Raw genomic sequence first — 20456 nt, forward strand, 5'->3', positions numbered from 1 at the left:
GTTCTAAGTTTTATTTAATTAGGATATTCAGCTTTTTTATTTTTAATTAATATATGTGCTTAGCCTTTATCATTTATACTGAATTTGATATAATTTCCTGTTCAGGACTTAGAGGAACAATTTTTGTAGGTAGTATTTGTTGAGTATGATAAAATAGAGGATCAGGGAGAAAGAGGAAGACCCTCAACCAGATGGGTTGACACAGTGGCTGCAACAGTGGGTTCAAGAATAGCAACAATTGTGAGGATGGTGCAGGACCGGGCAGTGTTTTGTTCTGTTGTGCATGGGATTTGCTATGACTCAGAACTGACTCGACAGCACCGAACAACAACATGATAAAATTGAAGGCCCCTTGGTAAGTTACTTGTCCGTGGCTTGTACTTTTTCTTTCTTATTGTAAAATATTTTCATTCACTCTCAATTTTTTTTCTTTTTTCCTTTTTAAAAAAAGATGATCAGTAGTACATCTTCATACAATTAAGGAAGTTATTATTTGAAAAGTCAGGAAGCAACAGAAGATACAGATTTTAGTGTACAAGAGGGGTCAGATTGCCTCAGGAACATGAGAAAAGACCTTCAAAAAACATTGTGAAGCATTCTCTGTGAGGCCTATCACTACAGTTCTCAAAGATTGCTGCAAGATCTTTGTCTCTAAATCTCCTTGAGTACAAGTACTCTAAACCATCCCATCCCACCCGACACTTGCCCCTATCTCCTCAGGAGTGGGAGTTTCCAAAGAGGTAATCTTGACAAAGCAACATCTTCTATAATGATTGGCACTTTACAGAAAAGTAAGGAATCTGTGCTTATTCCTTTATTAATACAGGAAATGTGGTTTAAACCGCGACTTCTACAACTGCTTGGGAATGCTTAATGTTTCCCTAATGATATGGAAAAACAAAAGTTTTAGTTGAGAGATTGCAAAAATGATACATTCATAAAAAAAATCTGAGTAATTCTTACCCATAATTATTTTATTCTTCATAAAGAATAATAAAACCATAACTATTAAAGACTGCCGCTGTGATATTAACTTAGATATTGTTTATCACCTACATGCCAACCACCATGCTAGATGCTACATATAAAAAGATAAAGGAAATTGTTCCTATGCGTGAGGAGCTCACCACCAAGGTAAAAATATAAGTATTAAAAAGAAAAATAAAAAAATTAGATAAAAATATGGCACCTGTTATAATATGACATGGATAAAATGATGAAAGAATAGATTTTAAAAGTGCTTATTCATAGTCATGTGGTAGCTTAGACACTGAATGCCTGGGTCAATGCATTCTACTTTAAAAGAGGGCACATCAAACACTATATGAAGCGTTTAAGAGGAATTCTGCATAGGAAATGACAAAGGAAGGTCAAAGATGTTAACGTGCTGGTTCATGCAGGATCATTTATCAAACCATCCAATTATAAACATGTTGGGCAGGGTATGAAATGCCAAAGAATGATGCTAACATTAATCTAAGGAGCTCTTGGAGGAGACAAAATCTAATAAATGAACTGGAGTTCACCAGCACATAGCCTTTAAGGAAACCCTGGGAGTGGAAAATGCCACTAACACTTCTTATAGCAATATTGGAAACTTCCTTGAAATGGCGGACACACTCAACTGGATTTGGATCCTAGCCCTACTGCTTATTTTCTCTGTAACTTGCTAAACTTATATGAACCCCAGCCTTGCCCCTGCTCACCACATACTTCGTAGAACTTTTGTGGGTATTTATTCATTCACAAATCTATTGGGCATCATGCTAAATGCTTTATTTAATCTAATTCAATCTTCAATATCCTTATTAAGCAGATATTATTATTCTAATTTTACAGGCAAGGACACGGAAGTAATTTGCCCTGGAACACATGGCTAGTAAGTTGTAGAGCCAGGAACGGAATCCCAGTCTATCTTGCTCCAAAGTCCAAGCTTGTAATAGCTATGTCCTCATTGGACAAACCGATAATACAATGGAGACATTCAAAAAATGTCAGTACTATTCAATGAATCATTCAGCTTTTATTTAGCACCTACTATATTCTAGGCTTTCCTTCAAAAGTAAAGGTAAACAAGAACATATCAATGGAGATTTCAGGGTGATTAAAAAAATGACACGATCTGCTATTTGTCAGAATAGAGAATGATAGACTGAAACGTTAGACCTCATCTCTCATGGAAGTAATTTGCCAACACTTGGTAATTTTATTGATGGTTATAGCCATCAAGAAATCAACGTAAGGAATAATTTTTAGACCTAAAATCCCACTTACACAACATTAAAAGTTTCTATGGCTATATAGCTATAAATATGCAAGCTACAATAAGCAGAGTTTGTAGGTTTATTTTCAAACAATGAGAATTCTAAAGATGAGTTCTAGAAAGAATAGAGTTTGTTATATCTATATCATCTATATCTATATGTATTCGTATATCTATTGTTATTAGCCGCCTTTGAGTCACCCCCAACTCATGGTGACCCTATGCACAATGGGATCGAACTGTTGTAATCTATAGGGTTTTCAATGGAAGATTTTCCCCAAGTAGGGTGCCAGGGCTTTCTTCTGAGTCTGGAAGCTCCACTGAAACCTGTTTAGCATAACAGAAGCACTCAAGCCACCACTGACAGATGGCTGGTGGCTGCCCTTGAAGTGGATTGGCTGGGAATTGAACTCAGATCTCCTGCATGGAAAGAGAAAATTCTACTACTGAAATACCACTACCATCTTTCTATATCTCTATCTCTACCTACATCTATATCTATCATCTATATCTATATCATCTATATCTCTCCAAGACAATGTCAGAATTATGTAGGAAAAAGTTATGAAGACCTGTTAACATATTTCTGAGATTAAGATTAAAAAAAAAAAAATAACAGCACTAATAAAGAAAGAATTTTGGGGGTTATAGTTGAAGAATTAAACAGGAGTGGGTCAACCAAGTAATGGTTGAAAGGTGGTCCAGGAAGAGGGAACAGCATAGAGGGAAAAGCATGTTATGTAAAAGGCATGAAGATGTGAAATTAACATAGCAAATGCAGGTAACTACAATAAATTTGCTATTACTAGAATATGAAGAACAAGGCAGTGGTTGTTAGGAATTGAGCTGCAGAGGCAGAGAACATATTGTGATTTTATTAGAGGAGATTTACACTGCTGGAATTTTCTTCATTGCATAGGCATTGCACTGCAAAGTAGCAAATAGGAACAGAAATAGCCAGAAGCATAGACAAAGAAGCATCAACATTGATACTGGGACTATACTGGAACAGTATAGACAAAAAGAGGATAGAGATAGAAAAAGAGATCAAAACACAAAAAATGACAAAAGAAGAGGATCCAGATAAAACATTAGGTTGGTCATTATCCTCAAAACTCTTGGTTCAGATCTTTGTTCTTTATTGAGGATGGACTGATGATTAACGCAAGTTTCATATCATAGTTATGAGTATGTAATATTTTCAATTACATGTGCATATATATACACACATATATTTATTTATTGAGCATCTCCTATGTTAGAGACACTAATACGAGGAGCTTTTTATGATGCATAAAAAATGGATCCTGAAATTTAAAGTACAGGTGAGAAGCAACAGATGGACCAGGTGAACCCAAAAGGGGCTTGTAATTGCCTTTCTGGCCCTAAAATATGTAGTCTTGTTCCTTACCTTTCTAGATCTTCCTGTCCTGACTTACGGCTTTCATGCTCCTTTGATTTTAGCAAGCCACAGCTCCAGGTGAGAGATGCTGTTCCTCACCAGTTCAGCCTGCAGGATCTTACTGGAAGGTGGTCCCCTAGTCTTCCATTTGGGGTGGGGAGTGGGCAGACAAATGGTTAAATAAGTTTTAAACTTATTTAACGCTCCCAAATAATAAGGACATGGGATTTTGATTAAAGCCTTTATTATATTTAGCATGAATTTCCTAAATTCTGCCTTCAAGTAAATTGTACTGCGTTTTCTCAGGTATATAATTATGGGGATTCTGTTTGTAACTTGCTTGGGAGAGACTGAAAAAGTGAGTTATGCACCCAAATCCTGGATGAAATAAATCTAGAGAAAAGATGAAGACATTTTTCACTTCTAATAATTAGCAACATAGCTAACATGGATCAATTTTAATTAAAGAGCTGAAATAATAAACCAGTTAGCAAAGTCAGCTGTTGAAGAGTCAGACATACACATTTTTTTCTGCCTCTACTTGCATTGCTTTTTAACTGTGTTGAATGTTATTGCTATCACATTTAAAAGTATGTTTTTTAACCAGACAAATAAGAACTAATACCCAGTTAAAAATAATCTAAAATGTATGTCATTTTGATGATTAGATTATTTTAAACAGCAAACTGATAATTTAATGTTTTAAATTTTTGGTCATAATATTAATAAATATATATACATATATGTACTCAAAATGTTTGCTTAGTTTGAAAATAGAAGCAAAGTCATTTCAGGAGAAAGCAGTGTTACATAATATGATTAGAAAAAACATCCTCTGGCTCAAATGGTATTTTTCATATTAATGGAAGAAAACATTAACACAGTTCATCCCAAAATGAAAGAGACAACTTGATTCTTAAGGCAGAACATAATGTTATCTGTTCTAAAGCTTTACTGCAGAATTATATTACTCAATATGATGACTTTCCAGGTAAAATTTCCCAATTGATTTATCCTTCTAAATATATTAGATTTTCTTTTGGAGAATATTCTAGAAAAGCTTTGTTTTCAAATTCTTCCAAAGTAATCACTTTATCATTAGTAATCAACCACTCTATATTTTTTTTTTTACCAAATAATAATTATTTTAATTTTCTCTAAAAAAATTTAGCAACTTGTCACAGATAACTTTAATCATTTAAACATGTTTGATGATGTACACAAGAAGATGGCCATTGTTGTAATGGCCCATGTCACAGGATACAAAGTGGCCTCATGTTCAACTTGGAAGTATATACAGATTGCAGATTTTTTTTTTTTCCTGCAATCAGTTTCCAGATTAATCATACTAAAATCCTAGTTCACTATGCCACATATCCACTCAAAAATATGCAGAGACTATCTGTGATTATGAATAAGAAAGACCAAAGAAGAATTGACACCTCTGAGTTACGGTATTGATGAAGAATATTGTTTATACCATGGACTACCAGAAGAACCAACAAGTCTGTCTTGGAAGAAGTCCAGCCAGAATGCTCCTTTGAAGCAAGGATGACAAGAGTTCATCTCACATGCTTTGGACCTGTTATCAGGAGGTACCAGTCCCTGGAGAAGGATCCCATGCTTAGTGAAGTAAAGCGTCAGTGAAAAGGAGGAAGACCCTCAACGAGATGGATTGACCCAGTGGCTGCAACAATGGGCTCAAGCATAACAACAATTGAGAGGATGGCGCAGGACCTGGCAGTGTTCCGTTCTGTTGTATATAAGGTCGCTATGAGTTGGAACTGATTCAATGGCACCTAACAACAACAACATCTTTGATTATTGGACATATCCAAATTCCTTTATGTGACATTCAAGATTTTTTGAAACCTAGTTCCAGCATAGCTTTCCTGCCAATACTCACTACCTAGGGACAAACATAAATGTTTGCTGTGGAAGTACACCATAGAAGGTGGGGATTGGAGTGAGTTGAAACCTGGCTCAAGATTCACAAGCAGGACAGGAGCAAGATGGGAAACAGATCTTGCACTAATGGATTGTTCTGGAGGTGGAGTAACTAGGCAGCCTTTGAGAATGCCCAGCCATCTCAGTCACAGTTCTGGAACCAGCTGGTAGAAGATTCAATCAGGTAGGACCTCTGCACAGAAAAGAATCCAGTGGTCAATACCAGAGAACTGAGGATGAGGGATGAGAACTGGTTCAAGCTACTAGTTTGAGAACAGTATCAGTTTCTAGTCTATAGGAAGAAATAGTGGACAAGGTAGCTAATCAGAAACAAAGAGAAGAGTCAAGAGATGCCCCCCAAAGGAGGTAAAGGACAGAATAGGTGCTTGGGTTTCAACCTGAAGGCTAGGATCATAATCTTATTGGTAGAAACAGAGCAGGAGTAGTGTAGGATCCCAGTAATGATGAAAAGTCACTGGATTTTTGGGTCTGGCTTCTATGTTGACCTAATTTTAAGTCCCATCAGGTGGAAGGGCTTGGATTGTTGATGTACTTCCTGCCTTCGTCAAAGCTACCTCAGGGATTAGGGTAGGACTGAACACACAGAGACTAATTATCAGAAAAATCAGATATGGCAAAACAAGAACATCAGCGGAAGAAGAAATGACCAGAAGCTGAGGTTTCCCACCTTACCCTCCCACCCTTCCAAAATGCCAACTGCCTCTATGAGATATCATCTGCCTTTTGTTCCTAGAAGATTCTCTGTACATACATTCTCCTTTTCCCCACACCCCTATGTGTGCAGTACTTTCTCTAAATAAAATGTCCTTCCTCATGGTTAGCAACTGAATTTAGTTCCACAACATATATTAAGCAAATCCTTCATGCCAAGCATTCTGCTATAGACAGGAAGGGACTCAGTACCTGTTCTTGAGAAGCTGTCTAAATTCTACTTGTCTTTAAAATCTTCCTCCTGGATCCTTGACAGTTCACTCTTTCTCCTTGAGCTTTTTTAACCAGAATGACTTGAGGCGTTTTACATTTTTAGGTGTGTGTTAATATTAAACTCACAATGTATACCACCCCCCTTCCCTGCCACTGGAGTGGAACGTAAGTATAGATATTGCACTTTGAAACTTCTTTCCACGTATTATTTTATGTGGGACCTTGGTAAGTACTTGTTGATTTATTGGCTCTTTTAGTCTTAAAGTTTGGTGGCTTTTGCATTAGATCGTGTTAATGTCTATGCAATTTTGTCAGATATTTTAAAGCCATTTAAGGCAGTTACATTTTAGAGAAAAGTACCTTCAACTGTGAAAACAGAGGGTCTGTAATAAACAATTCTACCTTCAAGATGATATTTATTTACATCTTTATAATTAATGTAGGGGATGCCTTAATTTTATGGTCTAATTGGCACAAGTTTGCTGTCAGGGCCTAACAGTCTATTTAAAACCTGTGGCCCTACAAAACTGGGGAGAATTACCTAATCTTTGCATGTATAATTAACTAGCTTGATCTTAATACAATGTTAACTTGATTTTTTGTTGTTTTGTTTTATTGTCTGTAACATTATTTATTGCTTGTAATGTTAACTCATATTTATGAGTTAGCTTACGTTAAAATTTTAAACAATTATCATAATTAGATATTAAAGCAGGGCTGTGCAGTCACTAATGAATCATAATAGAATTTAAGAAAGAAAGGGAGACTCAGATAAACACCTTGGTAAGCTATGTAAAAAATTATAATCGGGGAAATGTAATCCAAATAGAAGCTGGCTGTACGGGATTCAATACATCAAACAAAAAGCAATTACGCTGGCCTTCTGAAAAATTATACCAGTATATTTTTTTCATATTTAGAATTTTTCCTTAATAATTAATCATTCTGATAGTTCAAGGTAGACATTTCCAGTACTATTGAATTTGGGTGGGATACTTTTCTTGATAACAAAATATGACTATCTTTTTGGGTACAATATAATCCTTGAATAGACTTTTCATAGTGTGAAAGCAGTCTGGAAAAATAGTTTGTATGACAAAAGTTATTCTTATTAGCAATTCCTATTGCCGTTGTGTATAGAATATTGGATTAAACAAACAATCTTCCTTGAAGTGATGCTCTTTCAATCCCTTCCAACATAATCTTGCTATACTTTTCTGCAAACTCCAATAAGGGCTCAGGCATAGTACTCTTTGAAGGTAATTCATGATACCTAATTTTCACAAGGGCTCAGTAAGGATGTCTCCATATTTTTGTGATGAATCCTAGACCAACACATATATCGCCACATTTGTCTTTTCAGATGATGCCTTATTTTTTGAAAATCTCCTTTGGACTTTCTTCCACAAAGAGCACTGCCTCAGTTTGCATTCTTTTTATGCAGATAAGTATAGCTGCATATGCTTTATAACAATTATTCTTTTTGAAATAAAGTTGCTCTTCCAGACTCATCTTCTGCTTCTTTCTTTTTTTCTTCTCCTTGTTTATCTAGCAGGTGAGTGGAGGAAAGGATGCTCCTTTTCTCATCCTTTTGAGAGAGTGCTTTGTATTTGTTGAATACCTAAGTGCTCAGCTGTGAACCAAAAGGTCAATGGTTTGAACCCACCAGTGGCTTCATGGGAGAAACATGGCAGTCTGCTTCCGTCAAGATTACAGCCTTGGAAATCCTATGAGGCAGTTCTACTCTGTCCTATAGGGTCACTATGAGTTGGAATTGACTCGATGGCAGCGGGTTTGGTTTATTTTATTTTATCATATTCAGGATTGTGTGGACCATCAACTGCCTGCTATTTGGTAGAAAAGGTAACACAAACATGAAGTGCTTAAAGAATAGAAAGTGCTATAATGTGCCAGGTTGTTAGGTGCTGTGGAGTCTATGTGACCCCCTGTGACAAATAGAACTGCCCCACAGGGTTTTCTAGGCTATAATCTTTTTGGGAGCAGATCCCCAGGTTTTTCTCCCATGGAGCTGCTGGGTAGGTTTGAACTGCCAACCTCTGGGTTAGCAGCCAAGTGCTGAAGTATTTGTGCAGCCAGGGTTCCTTGGAAGTCAGTGTGTCATTACCGTTACTATTACCCATTGCCGCTGAGTCTGTTGGGACTCATAGCGCCCCCATAAGACAGAGTAGAACTGCCCCATAGGGTATCCAAGGAGCGGCTGGTGGATTTCAACTGCAGGCCTTTTGGTTAGCAGCATTAACTCCTTTTTTTTTTTTTTAAATTGTACTTTAGATGAAGGTTTACAGAACAAACTAGCTGCTCATTAAACAGTACACATATTGCTTTATGACACTGGTTAACAACCCCACGACATGTCAACACTCCCCCTTCTTGACCTTGGGTTCCATATTACCAGCTTTCCTGTCCCCTCCTGCCTTCTCGTCCTTGCCCCTGGGCTGGTGTGCCCCTTTAGTCTTGTTTTGTTTTATAGGCCTGTCTAATCTTTGGCTAGAGGGTGAACTTCAGGAGTGACTTCATTACTGAGCTAAAATGGTGTCTGGGGACCATACTTTTGGGGTTTCTCCAGTCTCTGTCAGGCCAGTAAGTCTGGTCTTTTTTGTGAGTTAGAATTTTCTTCTACATTTTTCTCCAGCTTGGTCTGGGACCTTCTATTGTGATCCTGTCAGAGCAGTCAGTGGTGGTAGCCAGGCACCATCTAGTTGTACTGGACTCAGTCTGGTGGAGGCCGTGGTAGTTGTGGTCCATTAGTCCTTTGGACTAATCTTTCCCTTGTATCTTTAGATTTCTTCATTCTCCTTTGCTCCTGAAGGGGTGAGACCAGTGAGTATCTTAGATGGCCGCTCACAGCCTTTTAAGACCCCAAATGCTACTCACCAAAGTAGAGTGTAGAACATTTATTTATAAACTATGTTATGCTAATTGAGCTAGATGTTCCCAGAGACCATGGTCTCCACAGCCCTCAGCCCAGCAATTCGATCCCTCAGGGACTTTGGATGTGTCTATGGAGCTTCCATGACCTTGCCTTGTACAAGTTGTGCTGGCTTCCCCAGGATTGTAACTGTCTTACCTTTTACCAAAGTCACCACTTACCTATTGTCTATTTAGTGTTTTTCCCTTCCCACCCCTCCCTTCCCTCCTAACCATCAAAGATTGTTTCTTTTTGTGTGTAAACCTTCTCATGAATTTTTATAGTAGTGGTCTCATACTGAATTTGTCCTTTTGTTAATTGACTTATTTCACTCAGCATGTTGCCCTCCAGATTTATCCATGTTGTGAGATGCTTCACAGATTCATCATTGTTCTTTATGGTTGTGTAGTACTCCGTCGTGTATATGTACCATAGTTTGTTTATCCATTCATCTGTTGATGGACATCTAGGTCGTTTCCATCTTTTTGCTATTGTGAACAATACTGCAATGAATATGAGTGTGCATGTGTCTATTCATGTGATGACTCATATTTCTCTAGGGTATATTCCTAGGAGTGGGACTGCTTGATCATATGGTATTTCTATTTCTAGCTTTCTAAGGAAGTGCCATATCATTTTCCCAAATGATTATACCATTTTGCATTCCCACTAGCAGTGCATAAGAGTTCCAATCTCTCCGCAGCCTCTCCAACATTTGTTATTTTCTGTTTTTTGATTCATGCCAGTAATGCCAGCGTGATATAGTATCTCATTGTGGTTTTAATTTGCATTTCTCTAATGGCTAGCATTAACTCTTAACCACTGCGCCACCAGGGCATGTTGTTGTCATCGTTGTTAGATGTCGTCGAGTTGTTTCCAACTCATAGCGGCCCTATGTACAGCAGAACGAAACACTGCCCAGTCCTGCACCAACCTCACAATCATTGTTATGCTTGAGCCCATTGTTGTAGCCACTGTGTCAGTCTGTCTCGTTGAGGGTCTTCCTCTTTTTCACAGACCCTTTACTTCACCAAGCATGATGTCCTTCTCCAGGGACTGGTCCCTCCTGATAACAGGTCCAAAGCATGTCGGATGAAGTCTCACTATCCTTGCTTCTAAGGAGCATTCTGGCTGTACTTCTTCCAAGACAGATTTGTTCATTCTTTTGGCAGTCCATGGTATAATCAATATTCTTCACCAACACCACAACTCAAAGGCATCAATTCCTCTTCAGTGTTCCTTATTCATTGCCAGATTTTCTTGTGCATATGAGGTGATTGAAAATACCATGGCTTAGGTTGGGTGCACCTTAGTCCTCAAAGTGACATCTTTGCTTTTTAACACTTTAAAGGGGTCTTTTGCAGCAGATTTGCCCAATGAGATGAGTCGTTTGATTTCTTGACTGCTGCTTCCATGGATGTTGCTTGTGGATACAAGTAAAATTAAATCTTTGACAGCTTCAATCTTTTCTCCATTTATCATGATGTTGCTTATTGTTCCAGTTGTGAGGATTTTTGTTTTCTTTATGCTGAGGTGTAATCCATACTGAAGGCTATGGTCTTTGATCTTCATCAGTAAGTGCTTCAAGTCCTCCTCAGTTTCAGCAAGCAAGGTTGTGTCATCTGCATATTACAGGTTGTTAATGAGTCTTCCTCCAATCCTTCTTCATATAGTCCAGCTTCTCGGATTATTTGCTTAGCATACAGATTGAACAGGTATGGTGAAAGGATACAACTCTGACACACACCTTTCCTGTCTTTAAACCACGCAATATCCCCTTGTTCTGTTTGAATGACTGCCTCTTGATCTAAGTACAGGTTCCTCATGAGCACAGTTAAGTGTTCTGGAATTCCCATTCTTTGCAATGTCATACATAATTTGCTATGATCCACACAGTCAAATGCCTTTGCATAGTCAATAAAACACAGGTAAACATCTTTCTGGTATTCTCTGCTTTCAGCCAGAATCCATCTGACATCAGCCATGATATCCCTGGTTCCACGTCCTCTTCTGAATTCAGCTTGAATTTCTGGCAGTTCCCTGTTGATGTACTACTGCAAATGCCTTTAAATGATCTTCAGCAAAATTTTACTTGCATGTGATATTAATGATATTGTTCGATACTTTCCACATTCTGTTGGATCACCTTTCTTGGGAAAAGTCATAAATGTGGATCTCTTCCAGTCAGTTGGCCAGGTAACTGTCTTCCAAATTTCTTGGCATAGACGAGTGAGTATTTCCAGAGCTGCATTTGTTTGTTGAAACATCTCAGCTGGTATTCCATCAATTCCTGGAGACTCATTTTTTTGCCAGCGTCTTCGGTGCAGATTGGACTTCTTCCTTCAGTACCATTGGTTCTTGATCATATGCTACCTCCAGAAATGGTTGAACTTCGACCAATTCTTTTTGGTACAGTGACTCTGTGTATTCCTTCCATCTTCTTTTGATGCTTCCTGCATCGTTCAGTATTTTGCCCATAGAATCTTTCACTATTGCAACTTAAGACTTGAATTTTTCTTCAGTTCTTTCAGCTTGAGAAATGCCAAATGTGTTCTTCCCTTTTGGTTTTCTCACTCCAGGTCTTTGCACCTGTCATTATAATACTTTACTTTGTCTACTTGAGCTGCCCTTTGAAATCTTCTGTTCAGCTCTTTTACTTCAGCTACTTTAGTAAAAGTAGCTTTTGCTTTAGCTACTCCACATTTAAGAGCAAGTTTCAGAGTCTTCTGACATCCATTTTGGTCCTTTTTTTCTTTCCTATATTTTTAATGACCCCTTGCTTTCTTCATGTATGATGTCCTTGATGTCATTCTACAACTCATCTGGTGTTTGGTCATTAGTGTTCAAAGTGTCAAATGTATTCTTGAGATGGTCTATAAATTCTGGTTGGATATACTCAATGTTGTACTTTGGCTCTTGTTGACTTGTTCTAATATTCTTTAGCTTATTTGAACTTGCATATGAGCAATTGATGGTCTGTTCCACAGTTGGCCCCTGGCCTTGTTTTGACTGATGGTATTGAGCTTTTCCATTGTTTCTTTCCACAGATGTAGTCAATTTGATACATGTGTATTCCATCTGGCAATGTCCACATGTATAGTCGCCATTTATGTTGTTGAAAAAATGTATTTGAAATGAAGAAGTCGTTGGTCTTGCAAAATTCTAAATTGTGTGGTCTCTGGCATCGTTCCTATCACCAAGGCCATATTTTCCAACTACTGATTCTTCTTCTTTGTTTCTACTTTCTCATTCCAATCACCAGTAATTATCAATGCATCCGGATTGCTCTTCGATCAATTTCAGACTGTAGAAGTTGGTAAAAGTCTTCAATTTCTTCATCTTTGGCCTTAGTGGTTGGTGGGTAAATTTGAATAATAGTTTTATTAACTGGTTTTCCTTGTAGGTGTATGGATATTATCCTGTCACAGACAGCATTGTACTTCAGGATAGATCTTGAACTGTTCTTTTTGTCAATGAATGCAATGCCTTTCTGCTCTTACTTCCCGCATAGTAGACTATATGATTGTTGGATTCAAAATGGCCAATACCGGTCTATTTCAGCTCACTAATGCTTAGGATAACAGTGTTTATGCATACCATTTCATTTTTGATGATTTCTAATTTTCCTGGATTCCTACTTCATACATTCCACATTCTAATTATTAATGGATGTTTGCAGCTGTTTCTTCTCATTTTGAGTTGTGCCACTTCGGAAAACGAATGTCCCAAAAGCTTGACTCCATCCATGTCATTAAGGTCGACTCTACTTTGAGGAGACAGCTCTTCCCCAGTCATATTTTGAGTGCCTTCCAAACTGAGGGGCTCATCTTCTGGCACTATATCAGACAATGTTCCACTGCTATTCGTAAGGTTTTCACTGGCTAATTTTTTCAGGAGTAGACTACTAGGTCCTTCTTCCTAGTCTGTCTTAGTCTGAAGGCTCAGCTGAAATGTATCTACTGTGGATGACCTGCTGGTATTTGAATACTGGTGACATAGCTTCCAGCACCACAGCAACATGCAAGCCCCCACAGTACGACAAACTGACAGATGCGTCACCAGGATAGAATGACTTAAAAATTCCTTGAATGACACCCTCTGTAGTGACTGGTGAGCATTGCAGGGTTCCTCTGGGAAGAGTTGAGTCTGAAGAAATAGAATGTGGGTGAAATGTTGATAATAACAGTGATAATAAAGCAACTACTAGTTTTTAAGTGCCTGCCTATTGTGTGCCAGGAACTGTCCTAAGCATTTTTCATATATTATTTGTCCAATTCTTAGAATAATTTTAATATTATTATAACCATGCTCTTTCTCATGAGAAAAATAAACTATGCTTTTATAGTTAGGACCTTTTCTAGTTTTATTAGTAGAAGTTATTGTGTTGGACTTTCTTTCTGAAACTCTCCAATGAAGCGACAATAAATCCTAAACTGAATCTATAAATATAAAAATTAGATTCTGTGGAAAATGCTGACAAGAACATTTTCTTCTATTAAACACTTATTCTGTTTCAACAGGGAGATGCAACTTTTATAAGTCTTGGGTATGATGCTTCAATGAGAAGTTTTGTGTATGATGCCTCTTTTTTTGTACCATCTTTTCCTTTCAACTGAGATTGGCTCATCCTCTTCCTTTCTCACAGAACTATCAGAGAATCTTCTCAATGAATTTTTTTGAGACTTCTGCCTCTATTATTCTGCTTGAGGTCCATTTTTCACAGATCAACCTGAGAAACCTTTCTGAAACACAACCTTGAATATGATAACTTTCTTTCAAAGAACTTTGTGTACTGCTTACAGAATGAAAACCAAACTACTTAGAATGACATTCAGGGCCCTCATGCTCTAGCCCCAGTCCACGTCTTTAATTTTTGCATCCTCGTATTCATTCTTCATTCCACCAACCTCTGACTGTGTGTCAGTCCCAAGTAAGTATTGTGTTTGCTACAGAGAGTGGTTAAGAGTCTAGTTTGGAGCCACGTACCCCAGGTTGAAATCCCGGCTCTGCTTATTACCAGCTGTGTAGCTTTAAGCAAATTATTCAGCCTCTTCTGTGCTTCAGTTTCCTTTTCTTTATAAATGAGGATAATTTTACTACTTACCTCATAAGATTATAGTGAGAATTAAATGAACGAATCAATGTATATAAAGCACTTAGGACTGTGCCTGACATAAAGAGACTGCTATACAAATGTCACTTATTATTTCGTGTCTCTACTCATTCATACAGTTATTTGGACCTGGAATGCCTCCCATTTCCACCTCTAACAATTTGTCCTTTGAGACACTACTCACGTGCTATCTCCATTATCAGTCTTCCTAGACTCACCTCTCCTCCCCAGTGATTTGTTATTCTATCTCCCTCCCAATCTATTCCCCTGACATTACGTTTGCATCTATATTATGATGGCATCACATTCTGTTTGTGCATGGTGCTTTCTTTCCCCCATAAAGATTTTTTTTGTGAGTGTAACTTAAGACTATTAAAGGTACATTATGCCATGGCAGGAAAAATGTTTAATAAAGTAATATTCTCATAGAGTTGATTCTAGTTTTTGGTTCCCATTGAGGATTACTTTAAAAGTCCAAACACTCCATGTTTCTAGGTGTATGATGATGTTGAACCTTGAAGGCAAGGGCCATGTGTATGCTCAGTGTGTTGTGTAATAAAGCAAGCTCTGGAATTTCACAAACCTAGGTTCAAATGGGAAACTCAAGTGGTTAAGAGCTATGGCTGCTAACCAAACAGTTAACAGCTTGAATCCACCAGGTACTCCTTGGAAACCGTATGGAACAGTTCTACTCTGTCCTATATGGTCACTATGACTTGGAATCGACTCGATGGCAAGAGGTTTTTAGGTTCAAATGAACTGAAGTATGACCAAGGGCAGATTATTTAATGCATTTGAGCTTTGTTTACTCATTTTAAAAATGAGTAAGTAATGTAAAAAAAACAACAAACCAAACCAGTTGCCATTTGACTCATGGCGACCCCATGTGTTTTAGAGTAGAACTGCACTCCCTAGAATTTTTGATGGCTGTGGTTTTTTGGAAGTAGATCATTGCCAGGTCTTTCTTTCAAGGGGCCTCTGAATGGATTTGAACCACCAACTTTTTGGTTAGCATCCAAGCACTTTATCATTTGTACCACACGAGGACTCCTGAGTAATAGCAAGTTCATCAGGTTATTATGGGATTCATTTTTGTAATATTAGCTCCAGCCCCTTTGATGTTTTGGACAAGTTTTATAACCATTTCCCATAAAAAATTAGTTTTCTCAAATTTCCTTCTTATATACCTACTCCTTACTTATTGACTCTCTCCTAATCTGACATTTTGCATTAATGACAATAGTAAAAATTCTACTAGCTGACTATTTTGCACATCAACAACTTATGTCTGGCAGTAATGAATGCCAAGGTGTGAGGCAAGAGTAATGCTGACTATGATGGTTAAAGTTATGTGTCAGCCTGGCTGAGCCATGATTCTCAGTGGCAGTTATATAATGAGGTAATTTGGCAGTTATGTAATGATATAATTTGACAGTTATGTAATTGTATAGTCATCCTCCATTTTGCGATCTGATGTGGTCATCCTCCATTTTTGCATAACAATCTGATCTTTGGAACCTAACCATGTTGATAAGTGAGGAGTCGGCGTATAATAATACTCAAGCAACCATGGCAATTTAGGGGGATTGGATAAAAAAGAAACTGTCAAGATCTTCTCAATAATTAACAACATTAACATCATGATATATATTTTCTCCAAACATGCGAAATCATACAATTTCTCTGAGAAAAGTTTATGCCTTTCTTTGTTTATATGACATGGCTTTGCTCTTTGCTGAGTAACACCCTCAATTATAATCCACATGTCCTCTCAAAGAAAAATCCTTCCTAAACAATTTCCCCACATATTCTGAAAAGGAAACCCTTCATGAAACAAAGTCTCAGATGAAGAATCATGGATTTTCTTAAATCCTAGAAGTTTTGAAATTTCATGATTTAATAATTTTGGAGGACTTCTTTCTGAAGTTAATTTACTTAAAGCCTACTCCATAAAATTTTTCTTTTTATGCCATTTCTATAAAGGCTGTTCTTCCAAAATAAGATTTCGGTTTAGTGCAAATGACTATGAACATAGCTTCACTATTCTCTATATTAATCTTCGTCAAGTAGACTTCATCTGGGGCAAGAAAGAGTTTGTATTATTGTTTGCATCTTTCAGATAAAGAAACTAAAAGATTGAGAGTTTAAGATAAATAGAAGAAATACACAGCAACTTCATTCCTCTGTACCTGTTAATATTTACCCTTTAGGGTAAAGTTTTTTTTTCTCAGTGTTAGACTGTATATACATATTTTTCCAAATATGCTTCTCTACCTTCCTCTGTAATTGATTAGGAAAATAAGAAAAAATGTTTTTTTGTATTTTTTCTATTTCAACCATTATTTTTTACCTTAAAAAACTTCATTTGACAGTTTTGAAAACCTGCCTTTAGAAATAACAAAATAGAAGAGTAGTCTAAGCAAATACGTTTATTACTGTGTTATTTATGGCAAAAACTGATACACAAAACTGAAAATTACATGGATGTTTAGTGGTGTGGAAATATTTAATAAAATATTTTTAAAGCCACATAATCCTGGGAATGGTATCACTAGTTTTCCTCCATTCTTATTGAACAATTTTATGATTTTTAACGGCTTGAACAGAGAGAGGTTTTATAATGACTGGAAAGAAGGGTATTTCGAGACATTTTTATCAATGTAACTTACAGCTAGTCAGATATGGGTGGGAATTTTTTGTCCTCTTCCATGCTTCACCTTTTTCCTATCTAGAAATTGCTGATTTTTCTCTTTTATATGTTTGATTATTTTTTTAAATTACCAGTCATTATTTACATGATTTTTTGGAGTTAAATTTAAAGACATTATCACTTACATCGTTTAGGATTAAGTTGGCTTCACCTAAAAGAACACTGCAAAAAAATAGCAGTGTAAGCAAGATAGATGTTTATTTATCTCTCATGTAAAAGAAGTCTGAGGAAGGCCAACCAAAATCAGTTGCTGTTGAGTCAATTCTGATTCATGATGACTCCATGTGTGTCAGAATAGAACTGTGATCCATAGGGTTTTCAATGGCTTATTTTTTGGAAGTAGATTGCCAGGACTTTCTTCTGAGGCACGTCTGGGTGGACTGGAACCACCAACCTTTCAGTTAGCAGTCAAGCACGTTAACCATTTGCACCACTCAAGGACTTAAAAGGAGAACAGTTCAGAATTATCTGGCAGCTCCTCATTTTCCTCAGAAATACAAGTTTCTGTATCATGCTCTGTTATCCTCAGCTTTGACTTCCATGCTTCAAGTTACCTCATGGTGTGAGATGGCTTTTGGGGCTCTAGCCCTGACGTCTACATTCTAAATAGCAGGAAATCAAAAAAGAAAACATTGCCAATCTGCTGCAACCAGGGTTTTATAATTAAGGTAGAATGGAATAATTTATATTGGGTGGGAAGCAACAGGCTTTGTATTCCTCCACATAATCTGCAAAATTGCAGGGTGCTAATCAATTATTATGCCGGAAAGCTCATTTCTTTATTATTTGTCATGCTGTGGCTTTGTGCAGTGTCTGTATTTTTTGCTCAGCTGTCTGTGTTTTGCCTCTGAAATGCAGGGATTTTTTAACTGATTTGCTTTTTGGTAAGAAAGGTAACATCCTGATTATACTGGTGCCGGAAAGAATCCTTCATTATGCAGAAATGTAGATGATGTAGTACTATGTAAAACTATTAAATATCTTCCTCAGCAGGCATAAATTGTCTCACACTTGCTAATTTTAAAGACTATTTTGTAGTGATAATAAAAAAACGAACACAGGATATCCACGTGATAAAATTTTTATTTATTAACACTCATACATCAGTCACTAGTTGTCAAGCACTGTTTTAACTCCCTTAAAATAGTAACTTATTTGTCTTTTCCACATTCGTGCTCTCACAGGTGTACAGTGGTGTTTTCCAGAGGCTACGTGACTTGTGATGACATCACCACTCTGACGGTTAATGGAATGTGTGCTTGTTATTCTTGTGTTTTAAAATTTTTAGTTTTAATTTCTTACACTGTAGATATCGTAGATATAATCCACATGAACAATAGCTTTTGGGAGTCCTCAATAATTTTTAAATATGTAAAGGAATCCTGAAACCAAAAATTTTGAGAATCACTATAGGGCACTTGAAAACATTAAAAAATTCAATAGTTAATCCATAATCCATCTAGCAATCAATATTTTAAAAAAACTTTTAACTATGTTTGTAGTACATAGTGCTAAGGTGGAAACTATGAAGTATGATACAGAGTTTCTTTAAGGATTACAGTTCTACTGAAGTAACAAAATGTATGGGTGTGTCTCTGTGTGTATGTATGAATCAATTATCTATTGGCATGATGATGCTATGTAACAAACTGCCCTGAAACTTGTGGCTTAAAGAAGCATGCACTTAAGTTACTCACAAGTCTATACATTGGTCAGGAGGGTCTCCTGATGTTGGCTGGGTTCATTCATCTGTCTCTGGTCAGCTGTGGATTAACTAATAGGCCATGGTTGGGCTGCCTCATGTCTGACAGTCAGCTGGCTATTGGACGGTCTGGGGATGCCTCAGGTAGCATGAGTGATGATGCAGCTCTGTCCCATATGTCTCATCATCTAGAATAGTAGCCAGATAAGGTCTCATAGTTATGACAGCAGAGGTACAAGAACGAAGGTATAAGAGCAAGAAAGAGGAAATGCTCAAGAGCTTTTCAGGCCTCTGCCCTGGATCATGTACGCTAATGCTTCATAGGCCAAAGCAAGTCACATGACCAAGTTCAGAGTTAAGGGCTGGGGCAAAATGCCCCACCCACAGTGAGAGAGAAAGAATCGGGGCCATCGGTGTATGTACTGTGTCCCATGGTGTCTAGACCTTATCTTTTTCTTCATTTCTTGAGGACTCTCACCCTAACTCACCTCTAACATGTTTGTTTGCTCACCAGTGAGAATCCTGAAAATCAAGCCAATTCCTTTCATTTCAAATTCACATCCTCTACTTTCTATTTGTTACTTTTTGCTAAATTTATAATCTTTTTACTCCGTGTTTTCTCATCTATAACACTGTCTCTGAAATTTTGTGTCTCTTACACACAAAGGTAATTAAGAGGAAGCTAGAATCTTATTAATACTTTCCCCTACACCCGATGGCAGGAGAGGCCATACTAAATTCTAAAATGGTCTTTTCTTCATTTATCCTGCAGTCTTTTTAGTATTCTATGTTATTTTGTAACCATGCTACCATAAATCCCTCCTGTACTTGGAAGATGGGGTCAGTTTAATGACTTCACACTACAGTGTTAGTGACTGAATAGTTTACCCTTCCCAGGGTGGACGTGCATTTTAATAGCAGATTAGGGGAAAGGACAAAGAATTAATACCTAATGGTGGAATATTAAATTCTTTGTAACTCATATATGAGTTTTTTATTTATTTATTTTATTGTGCTTTAAATGAAGGTTTACAAAGCAGATTCGTTTCTCATGAAATAATTAATACACACATTGTTTTGTAACATTGGTTGCCAACCCCACAACATGTCAACACTCTCCCCATCTCTATCCTGGGTTCCGCATTACCAGCTTTCCTGTCCCCTCCTGCCTTCTCTTCCTTGCCCCTGGGCTGGTATACGCATTTAGTCTGGGTTTGTTTTATAGGCTGAAGGGTGAACCTCAGGAGTGACTTCAGTACTGATATAAAAGGGCATCCAGGGGCCATACTCTCGGGGTTTCTCCAGTCTCAGTCAGACCAGTAAGTCTGGTCTTTTTTTTTTTTTTTTTTTTCTGTCTGGGACCCTCTATTGTGATCCCTGTCAGAGCAGTCAGTGGTGGTAGCCAGGTGCCATTAAGTTGTGCTGGACTCAGTCTGGTGAAGGCT

General features: G+C 37.4%; 1 pseudogene; it reads left to right on the forward strand.

The window, feature by feature from the left end:
• The first annotated feature begins 1068 nt into the window (after positions 1-1068).
• LOC101341518 (26S proteasome non-ATPase regulatory subunit 9 pseudogene) overlaps positions 1069-20456 on the forward strand; it is a 111714-nt pseudogene continuing 92326 nt past the window's right edge.

The sequence above is a fragment of the Trichechus manatus genome, unplaced genomic scaffold (assembly GCF_000243295.1).
Source record: "Trichechus manatus latirostris isolate Lorelei unplaced genomic scaffold, TriManLat1.0 scaffold00154, whole genome shotgun sequence".
Taxonomy (NCBI): Eukaryota; Metazoa; Chordata; class Mammalia; order Sirenia; family Trichechidae; genus Trichechus; species Trichechus manatus.